The sequence below is a fragment of the Lynx rufus genome, unplaced genomic scaffold (genome assembly GCF_022079265.1).
Source record: "Lynx rufus isolate CCGP_SWC_20201006 ecotype Redwood Valley unplaced genomic scaffold, mLynRuf1.p SCAF_13, whole genome shotgun sequence".
NCBI lineage: Eukaryota > Metazoa > Chordata > Mammalia > Carnivora > Felidae > Lynx > Lynx rufus.
In genome coordinates, this window is record NW_025814827.1 from 64,815,429 (window position 1) to 64,829,654 (window position 14,226).

Below are 14,226 nucleotides of genomic sequence, written 5' to 3' on the forward strand. Positions count from 1 at the left end.
AAATGCAAACTCCTTCCAGGAATGTTTGAGAGTGTCTGATTATGTACATTCTTGCCACCATTAAGTATTATGCTATTTAAAAATCTTTGTCAATTGGATTAATTGGAAATAGTATCTAGTTATAATTTATAGTTTCTTTATTTAATATTTTAACATCTTAATTTATCATTTCCGTCTTTTACTTGTTCACTTTCCTTGCCTTTTTTAAATGTTTATTTTTTTTTGAGAGAGAGTACAAGTGGGGGAGGGGCAGAGAGAGAGGGAGACACAGAATCCAAAACAGGCTCCAAGCTCTGAACTGTCAGCTCAGAACCCAATGCAGGGCTCAAACTCGTAAACCGTGAGATCATGGCATGAGCTGAAGTTGGATGTTTAACCAACTCAGCCACCCAGGCGCCCCAAATTTTAATTTTTTAATGTTTATTTATTTTTGAGAGACCAAGAGAGCACCAGTGGGGGAGGGGCAGAGGGGAAGAACAGAGAATCCCAAGCAGGCTCCCCACTGACAGCAGACAGTTGATGCGGGGCTCAAACTCATGAACCACTAGATCATGACCTAAACTGAAGTTGGACACTTAACCAACTGAGCCACACAGGCACTCCTGTAGATAAATAAATTTTAAAAGAGGATTTGCTCACAGATCTTAGTCAATCCAGGTTGCCATAACAAAATACTACAGACTAGGTGACTTAAACCACAGGAATGTATTTTCTCACAGTTCTGGAGGCTAAAAGTCCAAGATCAAGGTGTCAGCATGGTCAGTTTCTGGTGATGACTCTCATCCTAGCTTATAAATGGCTGACTTCTCACTGTCTTCTCACATGGCACAGAGAGAAAGAGCAAGCTCTCTGGTGTCTCTTCTTATAAAGACACTAATTCCAGGGACACCTGTGTGGCTCAGTTGGTTAAGCATCTGACTTCAGCTCAGGTCAGGATCTCACAGTTGGTGAGTTCGAGCCCCGTTTCAGACTCTGTGCTGACAGCTCAGAGCCTGGAGCTTGCTACAGATTCTGTGTCTTCCTCTCCCTCTCTCTCTCTCTCTCTCCCTCTCTCTCTGACCCTCTCCTGCTCACATTCTGTCTCTGTCTCTCAAAAATGAATAAAAATTAAAAATTTTTAAAGAAAAAAAGACACTACTTCCATTATGAGGGCCACATCCTAATGACTTCATTTAATTATCTTCCAAAGGCCCCATCTCCACATACCACCACAATGGGGATTAGAGCCTCAACATATGAATTGGGGGAGGACACAAGTAGGAAGTAGCACTTCCTACTCAGAGGGGCATATGCCCAGTCATAGCTCTCAGCTCATGGCCTATTTCATGGGCACCCAATGTCTACCTTGAGGGTAGCCCCACTACTTCTGTCTGTATTGTGCATACTCCTGCTCAGCATACTATTTTCAGGTCTAACTAAAGGGTTGATGGCACTGCCACTATTTTGTTCTTTCACTTTTTTTTATATCTGACATGACAGTCTGTAGTCATGCTGAATTGTCTGCCTGGCAGCCCAAGTTAACTGCCCAAGTACCAATGATTGTTTTTGCTAGCACTCTGGTTACAAATTTGCTTGGATTTTTAATACCCTTCTCTAACCTTATTTTCCAGTAAAGCACTGTCATTTTTAGTGTGCAGTTTTGCCAAATACAGGATTTTTCAGAAACACATACATTGCATGTTGCCAGAAATGCCTATATATGCAAAAATGCACAGAAAAGAGCAAGTTAGCAAATAGTTTATATATAGCATGATTCAATTCTTGTTAAAATATACATATATATGTACATAAGAAAAGAGATTTTTGTAGCTGTTTGTATGCATTTTCTAATTTTTCCCTGCATTTTATGTGTTTATAAAGGAAATGGTAAGTTTTTAAAACTAAGAAACAATTGATAGCCCATAGTCTGACCATTTAGACAACTAGAAAGGGCACCTTGAAGGACTAAGAGATGAAGGTGGAATAAGTCTATAATCACCTGTGGCTTAAAGAAGTCTCAATAGTCCATTCTGAGTGTCTCTGGAAGAGACCTTTTCACTAACCCCACACTAGCAGAAGTTAAACTGTCCTTTGCAGGATAAAGAGAAGAGCAAAGTGGACTAAGAGTGGGGGATTGATTATTCTGAATTGTTTTTTCGTCATCATCATCATCGTCGTCGTTGTTGTTTGGTGAAGACTACTGAGAAGCCAGAAATCTTTTTTTTTAATATAACTTACTGTCAAGTTAGCTAACATACAGTGTATATAGTGTATTCTTGGCTTTGGGAGTAGATTCCCATGATCCATTGGAGAAGCCAAAAATCTGACAAAGTTATCAAGACAAAATCTTAAATTGAAAGAGAGAGAGAGAAAAACTCGTTTAGATCTTTAAAAAAACACCTTGTACTGTGATAGTCACTTTAAATATGTCATCTTCACAATATTTCTTGACATATGTATTACTGTCTTCACTTTACACGTGAGGAAACAGACTCTGAGAATGTAAGTACTTAATGAGGTTATGAAGCTAGTAAGAATGGAAGCAGGGATTCCATCCTACCTTTGTCTTTAAAATTTGTTATTTCAGAGAAAATCACATAGTATGGATCACACTATTTTATCAGCAATTTATCTGCTCACATTTGGACTACCTGTGTGACTTTAGAAACTATCAGTCCCCTTTTTTATGCTAAATTAGTCCCTACCCAATACCTCATCTTGTTTTATGATTCTGACTATGACCATACATAAACAGTTGACCAGAGATAGGAGATTTTTGATTATCCTTGCCCCAGAATTGGAGAAAACTCACTTGCTAGAAGGCACATAGTAAATGGGAGCCCAGGTTGCAATCTCCTCCTGACAACGTGCACTGCTGTGCTGCCTCCCCTTCCAGGCTCTATAGCAGGGCCTCTGGGGCACAACACACACAGATAGTTGTCTGTCTTCCAATCATTCTCTGTCCTTCTACCTTCTCACTGGGCCCTAAATACAGTTAGCATTTCTTTCTAACCACACAAATTATGCCATTAGTCTAATCATTACATTTTTAAGTTCAGTTTGAATATTTTTACTTCTAATATTAAACAGATCTCAATTGAGTTCATCTATAACATTGTAAAGGTAACACCCTAAGGACCTCACAAAATCTCACTTTCTTTATCCCTTCTAGTCTTCATTTTCCATCTGTTCTGAATTGCCAATTTTCTAACATGTGGAACCCTCTGAAGCTTGGGAAACTCCAATGAGTACACACTACTTTGCTGTAGCTGCTGAACCATTTTTTCTTCTTTTGATTCTACCCCACACATCCTTTCCCTTTATGGTTGGCTCTTGCAATTCTCCTTGATGCCCAGCCTGCTTTCTCTTTAGGTCAGTCTTGAGCATTCAGGAAAGTTAAGGGACACTAGAAACGTTAAAACTATATGTAGCACGTATGTCTCACAACTAGAACATGACATTCATTAACATCCTTAACGAAAGCCTATAAATCCTGTCATAATCTAATGCCTTCTGAATTGTCCCCCCCCCAAAAAAAATCAATTATGGTAAAGATATTTTTTATTGTGAACAGTATTATTATATTCTGGTATTTAAAAAATCAAGAATATGGGCATAAATGATAACTCTCAGCTCTTCATAATTGCAAAAATCCTATTTCCCTAAGCCGACCATCTAGGATAATGGTCTTCATTGCATTGTGTTGATTTGAAAGCATGAATATGGAACAACAGAGCTGACCTCCATTTCCCACAGAATCTATTGTGTGTCAAATGCCAAAATAGCTAAAGAGGCTTTACACAAGAGCCAAAAGATATTTAACCTCTTAAAAAGCATCCCTGGGGGGGGGGGATGGGGGGAATTCCTTCCCAGTGGAATTAGATCATTTTAGCACCTTTTTCTCATATTCTTATTTCCCATGGTCTTAGCTATTTCTCCAGTTTCCAGGGTCATCCTGCAACTGTAACTCTAGCTCAATAATTCAGCTTTCCACATTTTCAGAGCACTCCTATTTTCAAACTTGACTTCCTGTGTGATCCTAGCTCTTGCCTTTCAGGCTTAGCATCATGGCCACTTTGTGTGTTCTGGTTCTGACCATGTTTGAACAACCAGCCCTGGAGAGTAAGAGCATCACACTGGACACACAGGAAGCTAATTAATGAACCACTAGGAGTGGTTCAATATTAAAGAAAAGAATATTCTGACATTTGTTCACTGGTAAGGAACACTTTATTCAGAACTATTGTGATAGGTGTCAAGACTATCACTATAGGGAAAAGAGATCAGACTCAACAGTAAATACAGCAAAGACAGCTGAGAATTTGTAGCTAAGGAGCAGAGTTGGAATGGGGAGGGTTGTCAGTGGATACAAAATTACTAAGAGAAGACTTCAAGCGTAGGGGGATTATTGATAAACCAATTTAACAGAATTCTTGTTGAAGGCAGATCAGGGTGATGAAATATTGAAGGTGAAGGATGAGGAATTTGATTCGATACCAAAGGTGATCAGCTATCAAGGGTAGGGGATTTCTCTAAACTGACTTAGCAGGATACTTGCTAAAACTGGACGTGGCAGGCAGAAGAAGCTTCCAAGGACAAGGACTAGTCAGAAAGAGGGCTCAAAGGAGCCAGTCTATAGTTTGATCAAAGAGGGGGAGTCTTTGTCAGCCCACATCAGAATTTATAAACAAAAGAAAGGAAGAAGGAAGTTACCACACTTTTAAGGACTTTTCTGATTGTGGCACTGTGTCATTACATGGTACTTTATATGTATTGTCTTAATCATAAATAGGAAGTTGTCACTATTCTCACCTAACATATGAAGAAATTGAGGCTCAAAGAAATTAAATAATAGGTCCTGGCATCAGAAGACCTAGATTTGATGTTGGGTTTTTCCTATAACCTTTCACCATCTCTACTGACTTTAAGCAAGTTACTTAACCTCTCTGTTTCAACTGATGTGCAAAATTGAGATAATATACCTTCCTCCCAGGTCTTTTATCAACTGTTGTTTATGTGAGGATGACTCCAGAATCTCTCTCATGTTCTATTTCTAGATTCATATCTCTATCTGTCTACTAGATAGATGCTCCTGGAAATTAATATCCAAACTGAACTCATTATCTTGCTTCAAAATACCTGTTCTGCTTCCTAAACTCTTAATCTCATTAAATGATGGCTATATAATTTTCCAAGCTACAAACATCAGAGTTATAGTCAACTCTAGGTACTCATGACTCCCATAACCAGACACAAATACTTCCATAAGTAGATACCTAACCCTAAGAGAAACATCTGCCAAAGCCACCTTCTTGATTATGTCCTTATGGCCACTTCAGTCATGTCCTCGTCACGTCACCTGGGCTGCAATGACAGTCTCCTAGTGGCCTCCTTACCAATAATCATTATCTGTCCCAATCTGTCCTCTTAATTGTCATTATTGTCATATCTATTAAAACTAAATTTGATCATGTCACTGTGCTGTTTAAAAATTCTGTTAACATTGCCTACCAGTGAAATCCAAAGTCCCTAGTTAGGCATATTAGGACCTTACCAGTCAGTCAGGCTCATCTTCTTGCCACACAGCATCTCTAGCCCCACTCCCCACCTAGCATCTATTCAGGGAACTCTCCCTCTGTATCACCTGTTCCTTCTCTGAAATGCCCATTCTCTAATTTTGTACCTGGTAAAATGCCTTCAAGATCCAATTCAACTGTCATCATTGTCCCTGAATTCCTTTGGCATCACCTGCACATCCTCCAGACCACAGCACTTTGTTCATGTACCTCTAGCATAGTCCTTCAGCACAAAGGAAGTTAATGTCTCATACATCTGTTTCTCCCATCAAACTAAAGCCTTCTTGAATGCAAAGACCGTGTGTGAGGTAAGTGTGCCACACTTATATCCTGAGCCTTACTGAATCTAAAATATGAGGATACCTACAATATATTGTTTAAGCCACAAATTTATAGAAAATAAAAGAGCTCTTTTTGTCCATCATTTGAAATAAAGAGAAATAAAGACGACTACATTTCAATTGTGCACTGTTAATTCAAATTCAGTAATGTTCCCATTCATTTAAAATTAAGGAAAAATAGGGTCCAAAAAAACCTTTTCCCCTAGGATTAAAACACATTATTGTATAATTACAGATCATATTTTAAAAATTCAAATGTGTTGCTTCTTTTGGGATTTGATTTCTTTCGTTCCATTTACTATGTTTATAGCATGTATGATAAGCCTCCTACAGTTATTTCCTGAGTAGTTACTAGAAAAAAAAATTTTAAATATCTTATAGTTTTTCCTTAGAAATATCAGGGCATCTGGGTGGCTCAGTAGTTAAGCGTCTGACTTCAGCTCAGGTCAGGATCTCATGGTTTGTGGGTTCGAGCCCCACATCGGGTTCTGTGCTGACAGCTTGGAGCCTGGAGCCTGCTTCAGATTCTGTGTCTCCCTCTCTCTCTGCCCCTCCCCTGCTCATGCTCTGTCTGTCTCAACAATAAATAAGCATTAAAGAAATATCAAGTCACCAGTGCCAATAACTTCACAATGTATCTTCTGGGTTACTATGAGTTTTAGTTAAAATTAAATTCTAGAGAAAGAATAAAACAATGCCATTTGCAGCAATGTGGATGGAACTGGAGCGTATTATGCTAAGTGAAATAAGTCATGGAAAGACAGATATCATATGTTTTCACTCATATGTGGATCTTGAGAAACTTAACAGAAGACCATGGGGGAAGGGAAGAGGGAAAAAAAGTTACAAACAGAGAGGGAGGGAGGCAAACCATAAGAGACTCTTAAATACAGAGAACAAACTGAGGGTTGATGGGGGTTGGGGGAGAGGGTAAACTGGGTGATGGGCATTGAGGAGGTCATCCGTTGGGAGGAGCACTGGGTGTTGTATGTAAGCCAATTTGACAGTAAATTATTTTTAAAAAATAAATAAAAACAAAAGTCTGAAACAAAATTAAAAAATTAAATTCTATGATAGAAAAGAGTTTTAAATTATTCTGCATAAAAATAATTCTAAATGAGTAACAAACTTCTAGATATATAAGTATGTTATTTGAAATATTCTACCCTGATTTAGTTATCAAATATCAGCTACAAATGTTCTAAGCTATTTATGTTTGCAAAATATAAATGTCTTAATTATTACATAATCTACCTTGTAACATATTAAATTTTAATTATTCAATAATGTACCTTAAATTATTATATAATCTAAATAGTATATAATCACTATAATCTTTTTGATTTACACTGACCCACCCCAAGTTACTCTGAACCACAACTTAAATTTGTAGTGATATTTAGAACTTTTTCTAAGCAGCATCTTTTTTTTTATCTTTTCTTTTAAATCCAGTATAGTTAACATACAGTGTTGTATTAGTTTCAGGTATACAATATAGTGATTCAACATTTCTATACATTACTCAATCTAAGCAGTGTATTTCAACAGACAGAACCATGTGGATGTTCTACTTCTTGTTCTTTGCTGTAGAACTTAACATATATTCCTGACTTATATTTAACAACTACACTATATTGTAAAGAGTGTTTTATTTACACACTTTCTCAAAAATTGAAATACAACTTTCTACAGTTAGTTTTCCCAACACTGTTCCTCTAGATGATATAGCCTGGTCAATTTCATTTCTGTGAAAAAGATAACAGAAATTTTATCTAACTTTCAGGTATATTTTACATTGTCAGAGTTTGCTAGCTGCCTACTCAATATCTATTCTCTTCTTCTTCCCTATTAAGTGTAATTACAATTTTGTTGGCAGCATCCAGGTGCTCAAGAGAAAAAGTATCTATATTTCCCAACCTCCCTTGCTAAGAGGGTGGCCATAGGACATAGACGAGGCCAATGCTATGGAAGTGGAAATTATTATTGGGGCTTCTGGGGAAGTTCCAGTAAAAGGGAATCTAATTCAGCTGACATAGTTATTTTTGTCCTTTGTTCTTCCTCCTCCTTTCTTAGGCCTTGACAGAGGGCCAAAAGAATTACAGACATCTCAAACCCTGACACCAAGAGTCACCAAGCCAACTTGAGCGACCAGACTTCTCATTACATAAAAAAACCCAGACTTTATCTTGTTTATGTCACTATTATTTGAGTTTTCTGTTTCATGCAACTGAGCTGAATCCCTGAGAAATCTGTACTAACCCAGTAGTGTCAGTTACTAGACCCACCCTACAAACCTAACTGCACAAAAGAACATTATTTTTCACATATGGATTTTATTAAGTTTTAAATTTCAGTACCTTAATAAAAGTCATTAGACAAATCCAATTCTGTTTATGTATGAAAAAACTTTTGAGAGTGGGTCCCAAAAAAAGAGCACAATCATAATAAAGAGACAAGACAATGAAAGGAAGGTCAGCATCCTCGAAGATAGATTCCTCCACAGTAGAGCACTGAAAAAGAATTAGGCAGAGTCCAACAGAGCTGGTTCTGAAAATAATAGCTATGTTTAAAACAAACAAACAAAAAAACTGAGGAAGGAAAAGACCATGAACAGCAGAGTCTTTGAAATGTGTACAATGTTATGAAAATAATTATTTGTTCTATGTATCTATTCTTTACATTGTAGCTCCATTATTTTGTTTAATATGTCAGACATAGTATGTCAGACATAGTCATACATACCCAGTATGTATGTCAGACATAGTCATACATACCCATCATATATGAAAGATTTCAGATACATTTTCACATTCATTGAATATGTTTTAAATGCCTACTATGTGCCAGACACTTTTCTACACTCTGGAGATATGGCTATAAAGGAGACAGTTAAAGCTTCTGTCACTAAGGAGCTTATAGTCTGAAGGGAAGGAAAACAGATATAAACAAGTTAGACAGTGGCAAGGGCTGAAGAGGAAAAAAGGAAGGAAGGGGTTTAAGAAGTCAGGAATAGGTATGATTTTAAATGGGACAGTGAGGAAGCCTCGATGAGAAGATGACATTTAGTAAAGATACAAAGGGTATGACGAAACAACTTATGTTGATATCTAGGGAAAGAACATTCCATGCTAGGCCAGTGGGGGATGCCAGGATAAGCAAAAGCAGAAGTTGGGAGGCTGAAGTGCTTACTTCAGGGTACAGTTGGAGGCCAGCAGGGCTTAGATTTTAGAATAAAATTTTAGAATAATGTGATGGTGTCACATCTCATGCACCACATCCATTTGCTTAACATTCATCCATAACATAAAAAAACTTACATTTGACCCTTCTAGTTTCCAATGATTTTTGGAGGGTTTTTTATGTGGAACATTTTATAAAATAAAAACAACGGTAGAATTCTTGATATATCATGAGAAAATTTGTGTTTAAATACCTGGTCAGAAAGAACTACATTTTCATATTGTTACCAATGTTTAAAAAGTGATGGCACTCAAATATTTCTTATACTTTTTAAATCTCAGGTTTTCAGAAATGTGCTGCACATATTAACTACTAGATTCAGCCTTTAGAAGATTTTTATCCTGTAATACAAGTAATTTTCTGAAAGAGTATTGCTTGTGTGGAGAAAATTAAGCGCCTGTCTCAATTTAGGAGTATGTCTGAAAGAGTCTCCCTTAACAGGGTTATATTCTTAGGGGTCAGAAATAGTAGATTGAGGTTTGTAATGTGTATCAAAATGGAAATTTTATTTTGATAGACTTTATATCATTCCAATTGCCCCGCTGAAATGTAGACATAAGAATACTAAAATCTGCTGCATTAAAATTTTAAACTCATTGCTCTAAAATGAATGTATCTGGACTGCCTATCTGTGTGGGGTGAGTCATTTATCCTCTTATTCTCCCACAGAGAATTTGATTGCATCCAAACCACCCAGCTGGAGAATTCAGCTACCTTTGAAAAAGTTGATATCAAGGATCTGTGAAGAGTTCTCCTACCCTGTGCGGGAGCTTGAATGTGGCCTGAGGTAGCCATCATCACCTCTTCACAGCTAAAAAAGCCAGAAGAGGCATCCTGCCATCTTGGTTAGGTATTTTCAGCCTTTGTGAATGTACCACTCTAGAAGATGAGAGAACCAATTTTAGTACGTTCATGCTTATTTTCAAAAATGTTTGTGTTGCTTTGACTCATCTCTCCCTCAATATTCATATCAATTAAGACATACCCAATTAGGTTTCAGAACTTTAATTATTAAAACCATTTAATTCAATCCATTAGTCCTCAGGTTGCAGGATTCTAAAATAAGTAAGTAATGATGACTGTGTGTTTGTACATCTTTGTCTTAAAAAATAATACAGAGCCTACTCTTGAATGTATTTGTAATAGCAGGTACTATTCTGAAAACTCTAAAACTATTAATTCACTTGATCCTCCAGCCAACCCTCAGAGGTAAGGGCCATTATCATCCTACAGACAAGGAAACTAAGTAACATGGAGCTAAGTAACTGCCCAGCATCACACAAATGGTAAGTAGTAGTGCCAGGATATGGACCCAGAACTGTCGGTTCTAGACACTGCAGTATTAGCCATGATGTCATGTTGTTTAGCCTAATTTCTCAGTGCTATGTTTTCTTCAAGTGAAATATGGCTACAAAATTGTGAATCCATTATTCTTCAGATATGTAATTATGCATAAAGGCACTGCTAGTGAGAGATAGCCAAGGTAGTCACCTGATAATAGGAAATGTAAGCACATATCCATGCAAACATATTTAACACTACCAACATGTCAACTACTGTTAAACAAGCCAACTGTGTAGAAAGAAATTCCTATGAGTTTAGAAGAAAAATTCCTAAACCAAGGTTATTTGTAAATGGTTCAAATGAGAATGGGATTTGAGGTGTTATTGAAAAGACAGGAATAGGATTTGAGAAAGAGGAGGCATAGAAGGGAAGGACAGCTTGAGCAAAGAGCATGAAGGAGCAAAGCATACAATTGTTAATGGAACAGCAGATATACCAACTGCTGGAAAATTGGATTCACCAGCACCCACTGACACTCTAAGGATTTGTTCATTGATGTTTGTAATGTTCTCTGAACATCTTGGAAAAAATAAGTATTTAAATTAAGCCTATCACTATTACTTTTGCTTATGTATTTTTCTTTCACCGAATCCTAATACTCAAAAGTCAGAGAAACTGCTGGCTTTAGAAAACTGGAACCCTTGGCTTCTAGATCATTCAATTACAGAATCAGAAAATTAGAGTCAAACCTGTACTCTAATCCAGCCCTAACACTTACTTTCCTGAGAGTTACTTAAACTCTCTAAACCTGTTTCCTTCTGTATAGTATGAGAGAATAGTACTTCTCATTTGTGTATTGTGGAAGGATTAAGATGAAATAATATTCATCATTCCCTCAGTATTGGCATTCGAGTTTGGCCATAGTAGGCTCTCAATAAATGTTTCTCCCATCTTGCCATCTCCTTTACACACACACACACACACACACACACTCTCTCTCTCTCTCTCTCTCTCTCTCTCTCTCTCTCTCTCTCTTACACTTCTAAGGAGATTCTTAGGATTATCCAGTGTACCCTTCTTGATTCAGTAATGAGAAAAAACTAGTAATGTGAAATTATATATCCCAAAACAATCTAAAGATACAAGACTAATTCTGTCTCTTTGTTTGATTTTAACTTTGAGCTTGCTGGAGCTGAGATTTGCATTGTCTTTCCATTGACTATGAGCACATTTGAAACTACCATTGGAAAAGACACCCCTGCTCTAGATGTGAGTGCTCCTGGAAGCACTCTGGCTACTCCATCTCAGCAGGAGCTGACCGCTGACTTCGCAACTCCCTGGGCCTGCAGATCACATCCTTAATATATGCTTTCCTATGTTATTTTCTTTCTAGAAACCTGACAACATGTCTAATAAAAAACCGTTTTACCTAATGCTAAAGTAAAAAGATTTCTGAAGGCATTTCATTACATTTATGTTGTTGATTAAGCAAAAAATAGAACCAATTGAACTCATTAACCAAGTATATTCAATTCAAGTTTCCTTTTTTGTTGATTCCTTGAGTCCTAGCCAAGTCTTTCCTCCTTACCATGTTCTTCTCCTCCATGCTCATTCTCGGTTTTGTGCCCAAATCTAGCCTTGCTTCTTTCCCATCCATGCAAGTCCGAGTTCTTTCTTGGCTCACCTTGTCACTAGGGTAACAAATCCTACCTACCCAGTTTTGGTAGCAATTACTATCTTATTCAGATTTGCCTGCAATGTGATCAACTCTCTGCCCGCCAAACTATAATGCTTCCTTAGTGAAGTCATTGTTTCCTAGTCTACTTCCTCAAAGAAAAGTGAACATTTCCTATAGCTCTACATCCCCTTTAATAACAATAACCACAATTGTTTAAAAAATGGCTAGCTATCATTGATGGATCCTGTTACGTGTAGCATTTCTCTACATTTTTTGCATCATTGCATTTAAGTCTTTTTTTTTTTTAATTTTTTTTTCAACGTTTATTTATTTTTGGGACAGAGAGAGACAGAGCATGAACGGGGGAGGGGCAGAGAGAGAGGGAGACACAGAATCGGAAACAGGCTCCAGGCTCCGAGCCATCAGCCCAGAGCCTGACGCGGGGCTCGAACTCACGGACCGCGAGATCGTGACCTGGCTGAAGTCGGACGCTTAACCGACTGCGCCACCCAGGCGCCCCTGATTGCATTTAAGTCTTATAACAACTCTATGGTATGAGTATTATTATGTCAACTTTACAGATTAGGAAATTGAGAATTAAGGTTATTTTTTTAATGTTTTATTTATTTTTGAGACAGAGAGAGACAGAGCATGAACGGGGGAGGGTCAGAGAGAGAGGGAGACACAGAATCCGAAGCAGGCTCCAGGCTCTGAGCTGTCAGCACAGAGCCCGATGCGGGGCTCGAACTCACGGACCGCGATATCATGACCTGAGCTGAAGTCGGCCGCTTAACCGACTGAGCCACCCAGGCGCCCAGAGAAGTAAGGTTATTAAATAACCTGTCAGGCCTCACAGCTAAGAAGTGGCACAGCCAGGACTATCTGACTTCCAAGTCCCCAGGTAGGCCTAGACAAAAGTGACCCAGAGCACATGCTAAAGGAACCCTGTGCCTCCAAAGTATTTTCTCCACTTTTACATTTTCTACAAAATAAGTTCTGTAGACCCTAACCCTTATTTTTCTCAAATTCTAGCTTCTCTCAAAGCTTCCTGTTCCCTTTACAGCCCGTTAAGTACTCAGCTTACACATCAGTATCCCACATGCCTGACACATGCTCATCTATCAGACAGTATTCTCACTCAGCATGGGTATTAGCATATCTAAAACTCATATCTATACTTACAATGATGCCTATTTCCTGCTTAGGAGTTATAATATCCATGCATAGATGAGAAGAGGGAATTTGCTACGAAACATCACTAGATTGCCAGTCTGTAGCATTTGAATACACAATTTGTACAGAGGTAAAAACTTGTTAGTCATCTAAGTTCATTTAGTTTTATTAGTTGTTGCTTTAAATTAAAAAGTTAGGGCTAATTACATTTTGATAATCCCTAAGCCACTTCTGGCAGACTAAGCCTAGTACACATCTGAAAATGACACTTGTATAATAACTGCTTGTAAGACAAAACTGGGGATTAAAACTATAAGCTTGCATTTTAATGTTCAAATACATAAAAGGAACCAAAATAATAATGCAGATATCCTTTGTTACACAGAAATTTTTCATGTAGAATTTGGAGATTACAGAATTAAACCCCAAAGAAAAGCCTCAATACCCAAAGAGTCAAAAGAAAAATAAGAGCAAAATAGACTTGAGTTTTGCTCAGTATTCATCCATAAGAAAAACATGCCTACTCCTCCTTAAATGCTTTTTAAAAATGAGGTTGGTTGAAGAATGAAATTTAATACTTGGAAGATCAACAGCTACCCGGGGTAAAGAGGATAAGTGTGTCAACCAACATGCTGTAAATTTCACCTATCTGGAAAAAAATTCTAATTCCTGTGACACAAGTGTTGTGTCACAGCTCATTGTCAATGGGACACTGGCTTCACTCATACTCCTAGTAACAGTAGCACCTTTCCCCATCCTTTTGTGAACATTGGTATGGCAGTTGGATCAGAAGCCACATTGAGAGAAGAGTCTGCATCTATGAGGGAAAGATTCCTTGGTACAAAGCTAACCTGATCAGTGACTTTGGCTTTGACACAGTCTTTCTATGACCAACTAAGCCTGCTGAGTTAAGCTAAAGACAATACAATAGCTCTTTTATACTCATCCAGTTTTA